Source organism: Atractosteus spatula, unplaced genomic scaffold (genome assembly GCF_055471065.1).
Source record: "Atractosteus spatula isolate fAtrSpa1 unplaced genomic scaffold, fAtrSpa1.hap1 Scaffold_101, whole genome shotgun sequence".
Taxonomy (NCBI): Eukaryota; Metazoa; Chordata; class Actinopteri; order Semionotiformes; family Lepisosteidae; genus Atractosteus; species Atractosteus spatula.
In genome coordinates, this window is record NW_028296655.1 from 25,078 (window position 1) to 36,099 (window position 11,022).

An 11,022-nucleotide genomic window follows, 5' to 3' on the forward strand; every position below is an offset into this window, starting at 1 on the left:
GCTGCAGGCAAAAGTGGACCGTCAGCACCTGCGGGCAAAGGCAAGGGGCAGCTCCCTCTGGGGAGGGGGACATGCACTGCACCACACCACACCACACCTGCCTCCCTAAAAAAAAAGATTATACATCTAAGTTTTTTGGGGGAAAACACATGGGAGCTGAAAAGGGGGCCTGCTTGCTTGCCGAGAAAGTCGAGAGTGAGAAAGTGCACAGAGGGAGGACGGGAAGGGAGACAGAGACAGGGAGAGAGAGACACAGACGGACAAGAGATGAGACTCGAGAAGAAGGAGCTCCAGTCCACCTCGCTTGCTTGCTGGCTGGCTACGTCTGTCTTTTCGCCACTGATAGAAGGTAGTGCACCGTTCCCGGAGGCGCTGCAATACCGGGCCGATGTGTGGAGAGGACGGCGCAAGCTCCTGATCCAGCTCCCTGTTCCAAAAACGGTTTAATATGTAGTCCTACGATGGGGGACGTATCAAGATATTAAACTGAGAAGAACATTCTTTTTTTACAAAATATACCTTATTTCCATACTACAACTCAAAAAAAGGAAACATTCTCACAAATAATAAACATAGCATGCAGTAAAAAAACTTTTCGAACAGCGGTGATTATCCGTTATCAATCTATGCAAGTGGATGACGGGGACGGATTTGTGCAATTAAAGAGTCCCTCCAAGCCCTATCACTTGCTTGTGTCCGTTAGTCCCTGTACAGGGCCCAATGTCTTTTCCAGGACTTCATCCTCCTTCTGAGGTTCGCCAGGATCCTCTCCTCCAGCTCCCTTGCTCCCCACTCTGTTGTGCCAGATGAGAGTGTTCCTTGCATCCCACAGGCCTTTTTTTGTAAGGGACAGTAGTAGCCAGAGTAGGAACTGCGTCCCCTTGTCCAATCCAGTTGGTGCCAGCCCCAGCAGAATGTACTGGTAACAGAGCACCGCTCCCACTCCCAGGAGTTGCATAATGTTGTCCAATCTGCCCCACACCGCTTTGGCGAAGGGTCAGCTCCAGAACGCATGCTCCTGAGTCTCCTCAACGAAACACTTGTCCCAGGGGCAATGCAGATTCCTGGTGATCGAGTGTCTGTAGAGGACCTCTCTGGTTGCCAGTCTCTTGTGTATGGCCATCCAGTTGAGGTCCTTCAGTTGGTTGTCCAGTTCTTTTGGCTGCGTCCTTTCCCAGACTTGTCTGGGAACCTGCAGCCTTTCGTCAGCGACCAGGTGCCCCCTCACCTCTTTGTACAGAGCTCTGTGGTTGGTGCAGAGCTCTGGCTGTCTCGTGGCCTCGTAAGTCCTGCTCCACTTGACAGCATGGGTGTAGAACTCCAGTCGCCTCTCTGCCTTGGGCCCAGTGTTTGACCACTTAACCAGGTGCCTCATCGGGATGGAGAGCTACAGCCTGACAAAGTACTTGTACTTTGTGCCGATGGGCTCTGCAGCACCTGACAGAGGTTGCAGAAAAAGATGCAGTCGAGTTTCAGCGGGAAATGTGGAACATCTCTACCCCCTTCCTCGACTGGCTGGCACATCTGGTTCCTCGTGATGTACTCGTACCTGCCGCCCTAGACGAAGCCGAAGATCATCCCTTGCAGCACTCATCTGAGTCTGGCCAGCAGCGGGTACACCACCGCCAGGTAAACCAAAGCTGGCAGGATGTCTGCTTTCAACTCCATCACTTTCCCTGTGTAGGACAGCGACCGCGTTTTCCACAGACCCAGCTTCGCGTTCACCCTGGCTTTCCTCTATGTCAAGTTGATGGTCTCGTTGTTCTGGCTCTAAAAGGAAACGCTCAGTATTTTGAGGAGCTCCGTGCAGAGCTCGAGACCCTCCGGCACTGTCATCCTGTCCTTCCAGGGCCCGAAGAAGATAAGAACTGATAAGAACAGATTTTTTTTTTACAAAACTTTTATTCAAAACACAGCAAAATCATCACGCCAGTCACACCTCACCATACAGTCTCAAGAGGGCAAATAACATTTTCACAATTCAACAATCAATACATGAAATCACAAATCAAAAAGATTCTTCCATTTTTCCTTTGCGGCAAAGTAACCCCACCTCCAAACATCCCTTAGAACCCTCCCTCGCACCATCCCCTTAACCCTCTCCACCACCCGTTTCACAGACCACACAACATTCCGCTTGGCTAGCTCTTCTCTTGAATCCCACACCACCTGTTTTACTAGACTAACAAACAACCAACCCAAAAACCCACTGTACATGGAACATGGGTACACCTAAACCCCCATCGAACTACATCAAAGGACAGAACAAAGGAAGAAGGCGAATTCAGCAAAATATCATGACAATTCTCCCATACTTCTTGAACAAAATTACACTCCCAGAAAGCGTGCCGCACAGTCCCCTCCCCTGAGAACCCCTCTGTTGGACAGTTTTTAATCTTAGATAACTTATGCCTATACAACACTTGCCGTACTGGCAACCTGTCATGGACTCTTTGCCAGTTCAAGTCCATCAATCCATGGTCCAAACCTTTAGGCTGCACTTGGGCTCACACATCCCAACGGAAGCCCAACACTGCCAGGTTAACCTTTTTAGCCCCCATTACCAAACTATATAACTTTGAGGAACGTCCCTGTCCTCAAAGGGAAAAAGCTCCCTCCTCATCTCCCGTGCTCTCCCATAATGGACTCGAGCAGTAGCAGCATGTGGCCTTACATTCATCCACCCATACACAGACCTCATACATGCCTCAAACCACAAACACACAAAACTCTTAAACTGCCCCTCAACCCCACTACCAAGGACTTTACACAGCCCTGAAAAGAAACTACAATCTAGTTTCAGGAGCAAATTTGGAACCCCCCTCCCAACCTCACTAACATCCATGTACATAATATCCCTCTTAATGTATTCATACTTCCCTCCCCACATAAACTCAAAAACCATCTGGGTCAGCAGTCTCCTGAATGTCTTCGGCAGTGGATACACATAAGCCAGATACACCAAGGCCAGCAGTACGTCAGCCTTCAACACAACCACCTTCCCCACAAAGGATAACCACCGTGTCTTCCACAACCCAAATTTGAGTCGCGCAAAAATCAAATTCCAATTATGCAGCTCATTCCCTTCTCTCCGGAAAACAACCCCTAAGATCTTCACCCCATCCTCGGCTACCTGCAGCCCACCAGGCACTGTCCACACTGTGTGCCACCCGTTACACTCCATCGCAACAGACTTCTGCACATTGAGTTTGGACCCAGAAGCCCCTGCAAACTGCTCAAACCTGTATAAAGCCTACCTCACACCACCCTCAGATGTCAAGAACAAGGTGGCATCATCCGCATATTGCGAAATTTTGACCACCTCCCCTCCACTCCCTGGCAACCACAGCCCGTGCACCGCTGGATCTGCCCTCAAGTAGCATGCCAGGGGTTCCAGAAACAATACATATAACAGTGGGGATAAAGGGCACCCCTGCCTCACCCCAGAAGACTGCAAGAACCATTCTCCCTGAGCCCGTTCACCACCAGCCTACTACTTACTGCTGCATACAGAATCCCTAACCAATTAAAAAAAAACTCCCCAAAACCTAAGTGTGCCAAAATCCTAAACCAAAATCCGTGATTAACCCTGTCAAATGCCTTCTCTTGGTTCACATTGACCAGCAACAAAGGCACTCTCTGGGCCTCCACCTATGCCACCACATCCCTAATCAGTGCCAAATTCCCTAATACTGACCTCCCTGGGACTCCACAAGTTTGGTCCAGGTGTACCAAATCTGGCATCACAGTCCTTATCCATCTCACCAGAACCTTTGCAAATAACTTGTAATCTGTGGTCAACAAGGTGACTGGCCTCCAGTTTCTTAGATCTGTTGCATCCCCTTTCTTAAATAATAACACTATCAGGCCTTCCCTCATTGTTCTGCTCAACCTGCCATCCCTACATATTTCATTCCGGACAGCAAGGAGTACTGGCCCCAACAGATCCCAGATGGTGGCATAGAACTCTTTAGGGAGCCCATCCACTCTGGGACTTTCCCATCCTTGAAGAATTTAACAGCACCTTCCAATTCCTCCAGCGTGAAAGGATGCTCCAGATCCTCCTTCCCACTACTGGTCAGTCATTTATCCAAGAAACTCAGGAAAAAATCCCCCATCCCTCCATAAACCTTCTTTTCCTCTAACAAATCGGGATAAAAATCTATTGCACACCTCTCCATCTCTGCACTCTTCTTCACAACAATGCCGTTTCTGGTACGCAGTGCCCGGATCACCGTCCCCCTCTGTCTCACCCTTACCCGCTCTAAGAAAATGGTGCAGCACTTCTCATTTTGCTCAATAAACTCTTGGCACCTACGTACCAGGAACCGTCGAGCTCTTCCTTCGAAGAGAGATCTCAGGCGAGCCTTCAGAACTGCTAGCAGGTCATGATCCATGACCAGCCCTGCGCTCTCCTTGGCATACAAAATCTCAACCCTTCTCATGACCTCCACCACCTATTTTATATCCCTCTTCATAACACCCTTACAAAAATCCCTAAGACCCTAGTCTTCTTTTTTTTCCACTTCAGTTTATTAAATATCACAGCACAGACATCAATATTTAAACTTTTACATTTTTTTAAATATAAAAATAACAATGAATGTAAGAAAAAGAAATGAAGAATGGAGTTAAGGAAAAAAAATAAGTGAAAGAGGAAAGAAGGAAAAAAGACAAAAAAACTAAATAAAAACAAAAACAGGTGCAGTCACAGCTATATCAGAGTTTACCATTTAAAGGCATAAAGGTTATAGCATAGTTATATATAATGGCTTAGGAATATATACTGAGCTCCTCTTTTAAATCTAATGCTCTCAAAGGCTTATCCCACAAATCTTTAAAACGGTCCAGCTCACCTTTTAGGATGAATCCTAACTTTTCCAAAGAGATCAAGTCTCTTATTAGTAATTCCCAGAAAGCTAGAGAGGGAGGCTCGTCACCCGCCCACCTGGTCATGATTGCCTTTCTTGCCAGCATCAGGGCAGGCCGAACTAATTCTCTATGGTTCAGCAGCAGAACAGGCAAGACTCCCAAAATGCATGTGAGAGGATGAGGATCTAACTCTATTACACAGATCAAAGATATTTTTGTACATACCTCCCACCAGAACCTCTGGACATATGTACATTCCCATAGACAGTAAAACAGTGTTCCAACCTGGGTTTTACATTTAGGGCAGTTAGTTGATGTGCCTGTGCTAAATTTGCTATAGATCTGTGGAGATATATATGCTCTATGTAACAGCCTGTACTGCATTTCTTTATACTGGTTACAGACAGAGATTGTTGAAGGGAATGAAAGAATAGTTTTCCAAGTGTTATCATCTATACAGCACCTCAGTCCCTGGCTCCAGATTGTCTGTAAAGTCCACCTCATGCCTAGACAAGAAAGTGTAAAACGTGGATAGAAATTTCTTTGAGTTCCCGTTCTTTAGAAAGATTTTTCTAGTGTGTGCGAGCTGCTGAATAAATCAAGACCACCGTTCTTGGTACACACATAATGCCTGATCTGAAGATATTTAAAGAAGTCTCTTTTTGGTATATTATATTGTGCTTGAAGATGCTCAAATGATTTAAATACTCCCCCTTCAAATAAGTCAAAAATTCTATGTATACCTGCTGTTTGCCAATTAGTAAAGTGGGAGCCTGTCTTTTCAGGAGGTAGGTCCGGGTTACCCACAAGTGAAGATAGCATATAAAGAGAGGGATAATAACTAAAGAATTTAGTTATCTTGCTCCATGTTCTCAGTACATTTATTATTAAATGGTTCTTTTTAGCTAGTGGGGTACATTAGTCATTTTCCTGCCTAAGAGGTTTACAAGAGAGGCTGGTTTACCGTGTTCAGCCTCCATATCCACCCAGGTCGAGTCTGGCAGTGCATGAATCCACTGCTGGAGGATTCTTGCTTGTATTGCCCAGGTATAGTATTTCAGATTTGGCAATGCACATCCACCGTAATCGCTGGGTAACTGCAGTCTTATATTTGATTTCTGTTTTTTTTCCTGTCCATACAAATGTTGATATTGCTTTATTCAGATCCTTTATGTCAGCTTTAGTCATGGGAGTGAATATCATAGATAGAGGATAGAGAACTTTAGGTAATATTATCATCTTTACCAGGTTAATTCTGCCCAGGAAAGATATTGGTAAATTTGTCCACCGGTTCACGTTGTCCTTTAAGTGTATCAGTAGAGGTCTTATATTTACAGAATACAGATGTGAGATTTTGGGGGTCACCTGAATCCCAAAGTATGTGATACCCTTAGGATTCCAGTGAAATGGTTTAATATAGGCGGGTTATCCTTTTCCCATGTTCCCTAAAGACATAATCTCAGATTTACTGAAATTTACCTTGTAGCCTGATGTGGTTGAGAAAATTTTTATACCAGTAATAATTTCAGGTAGGGAGTGAACAGGGTCCGTTACTGTCATTATTACATCATCAGCATACAGCATAATTTTGTGATGTCTTCCCCCGAGTTGGACCCCCTTGATGTTTGGATTACATCTTATATATATAGCCAATGGCTCAATTGCTATAGCGAATAGCAAGGGTGACAAAGGGCACTCTTGCCGTGTGCCCCTGTGCAGCCTGAATGGGTGGGAAATTAAACCGTTAGTTTGTATTGTGGCTTTAGGTGCACTATATAATAACTTAGTCCATGTGATAAAGTCTTCACCTAGATTAAATCTCCATCTAAGATCAAACATATTCCCACTCCACTCTATCAAAGGCTTTCTCCACATCCATCGACACAAGGAGGCTTGAAACCTGTAGCTGGTCAAGATGGTGCATTATGTTAAATAATCTCCTGGTATCATTAAATGAGTTTCTTCCGTTAATAAAACCTGTCTGGTCTGGGTCAATAATGCTAGTCATTATTCTCTCTAAGCGTGTTGCCAGTATTTTAGCTATCACTTTTATATCAACATTTAGCAAACTTATTGGTCTATATGAGCTACATAGTTCAGGATCTTTTCCTTTTTTGTGAATAACTGTTATGTTGGCAATATTCATAGATTCTGGTAGGGAAGATCCTTTAATAGATTTATTGATGGCCTTGAGATAAATGTCACAGATCTGATCCTTCATTATTTTAAAAAACTCTACAGGGTAGCCATCCGGTCCTGGTGTCTTTCCTGACCGTAGTGATATGATAGCTGTTTTAATCTCTTTACTGGAGATAGGTTTATTCAGAAGTTCCTTCTGTGTATCACTGACTTGAGGAATGTCTATGCCTTTTAAAAAAGTGCTCTACTGAAGTAGTTTTTTATCTGTTTCTGAGCTATATAACTTCTCAAAAAAATTCTTAAAGATGCCATTCTCATCTTTAATGGCAGAAATAAAATTTTTGGATACTGCCATCCTTGCCAATCTTGCAAGGAGGCGGTTTGGTTTATTGCCCTTTTCAAATAGACGCTGTCTTGCATATAGAACATCTCATTCAGCTTTTTTTGTCACTAGGTTATTAAGTTTTGACCAAGCTTCTTTAATTTCAATTAGAATTTTCTCAGATTTAGCAGTGTAAAACTTTTCTTCCAATTTTGAATTTTTTTTCTCAAGTGCTAATTGCAAAGAGATTTTTTCCTTTTTCTTTTAACTGGTATAACAAATTATCATACCTCTCATGTAAGCTTTATAATCCTCCCATACTGCCCTAGGATCGGTTTCTTCAATGTCATTGCACTGTAAATACAGCTTTGTTTGTTCATTAAGGAACTTTCTGAATTCATCATCCAGCAGATTAAATGGATTTAGTCTCCATACAAGAGAATGCTCCACTGGTCGTGGAGAGGACATACTCATTGTCACAGCAGCATAATCTGTTATAGTAATTGGATCAATACCTATATCTGTTACTAGATGGGCCATATGGCTGGATAGGAGGATGTGGTCAATACGAGAAGCTGTTTGATGTGGTGAGGAGTAAAATGTGAAGCCCCTAGCAGATGGGTTGAAGAATCTCCATATATCAATAATATTTATTTCTCTGCATAAATTTGTCACTGCTTTGGAGATTTTAGATGATGGTACATTAGCAGACGGCATCTTATCTACCCTAGGACAGAAAGAAAAATTAAAGTCTCCTGCAAGGATAGTATTGTTACAATCCATAATAGTGAGTTGTCCAAACACATCAATAAAGAATTGTTCGTCTTGTTCATTAGGGGCATATATACATCCTATCACCACTTCTTCCCCATATATTAATCCTTTAACTATTACCACTCTACCTTCATTATCCACATAAGTTGAGTTGACTGTAAATGGTAAATGTTTTTTTGGTGGAGAATGATGAGTAATAAACTTGACCTACCCATTCCCTTTTAAGTTTTTTATGTTCCAGATCATTCAAGTGAGTTTCCTGTAAAAATGCTATTTGAATTTTATCTCGTTTCAGGACGTTCAGAATCTTTTTCCTTTTAACTATGCTATTCACCCCTTTTACATTCCAACTGCATATCTCAACATTATTCATGGTGGTTTTTTAGTTGTAATATGGTAACGCAGTGAGTTGTAATACGGTAATGCAGTGGCTGAATTGTAGTATAATGCAACATAACAGTGAATAGCAAATAGAGCAGCTGCATGTACCCGTTCCATACATTTTAAAGAGAAAAGAGAATAAGAAAAAAAATAAAACAATGTCTTGGAGAGAGAGAAAAAAAATTCCGTTTGTGACCACACACAGTACATGAGGTAACGGCACTTGTCAGGTATTTAAAAAAGAAACAAAGGAACTTTGTTAATCTTCTGAACATTGATTAACAGTGATAAAGACAGAAAGAGCAGTCTTAGAACAAGATTGCTAGACTCAGTCTGCAAACGAAACTAAGAAAAGGTCCAACAAAATTGTTTAGCTTCTCTGCGTAGTTAACAGAGAAGTGAAACTAAAGGTTGCCGCTAGTCACGCAGCTGCGGCAGTCAGCAATAAAGTACGCTCAGTTATAGGGGGTTCAACTATTATACTAAAACAAAAACTGTCTACTCCTCGCCAAAATAATTTGTCACAGTCTTAAATTTCGATACAAAACAGTATCATCTATATCTCAACATTAACATTAATAACAGAATCTTAAAAATAGAGAACATTTAAAACGTCAGAAAAGGTTCTAAGCGCAGGCATAACCACTCAGTTCTCTGCTCGATCAGTTCTACAAACAGAAGCCAAGGCTGCTCGTTTAGCAGCGGACCTCTCACCTTCTATTCAGACGTGGAGGATTGCTGTCGAATATTTTTAAGGAAGTTCTCTGCTTCTTTTAAGCTTGAAAGAGTAGTAGATCCCCCCGAGGCATCAAACACTTTAATGATCGCTGGATACAGGAACGAATACCTCGGTCCAGCATCACGCAGCCTCCTTCTCACTTCGGCTGTTTTTTCTGCACTTCGACCGAGAAGTCTTGAAAGATGGAGAATCTTTTCGCCTCCACAATGATTTCTTTCTTGGCCCTGGCCACTTCCCTTACCTTCTGCTTATCCCGGTAGTTGTGCAGCCTCACCAGCACGGCCCGGGGTGCAGGTGTTCCGCCCTCCCCCGACTTGCGCCGGGGTCCCGTGCGATGGCAACATTCCAGCTTGATTTTGTCACCCATCATTTCCATGCCAAGGGTTTCAGGGATCCATCTCTCAAAAAACCCAACTGGGTTGTTTCCTTCGATGTTTTCTCTTAGGCCGAGGATTCTCACGTTTTTCCGCCGGCTTCTATTTTCGAGGTCTTCAAGTCGATCCAATGCCTTGCGCAGGTCTGTCTCAAGCACCCGTATCCTGTTGCCCGCCGTTACACTGCCGTCTTCCAGGTCCGAAACTCGCTGTTCCACTTCATCTATTCTTTTAATCACTATGTCTATTTTAGTGGATATAGCAGCAACAGGTTCTCGAATCGTTGCGAGTTTTGAATCTAATATTTCGGCGATGTTTGATGTTACTTTTGCTATGATTAGGTTGGTCTCAACTGTACCGTCTCCCCCAGTGAATTCACCATCTTGCTCACCTTCTTGATGCTTTTTTTTGGTTTTGGGTGAGAGGGGTTTGTCCGAAATAGTCGGCAAGTGACATTATTACACTGTAAGAGTGTTATGTCGGTATTTTGTGTTAAAAGACTGTATTTTTATGCCTATTTTGCTAAATTTGGCGAGGAGCTCGACAGATACCCGTTCTTCTCCTCTTAGTGCATAGCCACGCCCCTCTACAATTTCATTTTTGACAAGTATTCTGTCATTAGAAACTTTGTGTAGACTGGTGATCTCGATAAGAATTGTTTCAGGGTTAAATAGGTTAAGAGTCAGGAATAGCCAATACATTTTAGCCGTAACTGTTAAAATGCCAGTGCATTAAATGCCAAATGCAACATTTTGAAAAGCTGAAGCCCTTTCTTTCATACGCTTGCTTTTAGGGTAATTAAGTCATCATTCCCCTTTAGGGCAATGCATTGCATAGAGCCATATAGGACAGAACAAAAATGTGAAGATAACATTGAAATATCACTTTTCCTAAATATCCTTTCTGTCTTAGAACACAACCATGCCATCAAACATCCTCTATGTTTTCTAATTATCCTAACTCTAACCCTAGCTAAGGGTTTGGGTGATTAGGGTTAAGGGTTCAGATTGTCTCTGTTACGTCCCAGTGTGTGGTCTGTGCGCGCTTTTTATGTTCCACACTGCTGACCTTTGATTGTTCTCCCTCCCCCATTGGCCCACCATTACACCACTGTTCCGTATGACATCATGATCAATTAGCTTCTCAGCCAATCAGAGTGCATCTTATTCACTATATAACATGGAGGTTTTCTGAAGGAAGAGCCTTTTGTTTGACTTCGGTTCTGTTTGGTTTTGCTTTGCTTTGCTTCATTTCCCTTTGGTTGTCGTTTTGTCGTGTGTATTTTCGTATAGCTTTGGTTTTGTTGGTTTCTGTTTGTTTTTTTGTACTTTCGTTTGTTTGTGTTTATCCTTGTTTTGTCATTACCTTGCCCTAATGTGTTATATGTTCAACCTTTGTGTTCTTTTGTACCCTGTTCCTGT

At 43.0% G+C, this 11,022-nt stretch overlaps 1 pseudogene; it reads right to left on the reverse strand.

The window, feature by feature from the left end:
* Positions 1 to 347: 347 nt before the first annotated feature.
* Positions 348 to 517, reverse strand: LOC148810236 (U2 spliceosomal RNA; annotated as a pseudogene).
* Positions 518 to 11,022: the final 10,505 nt, after the last annotated feature.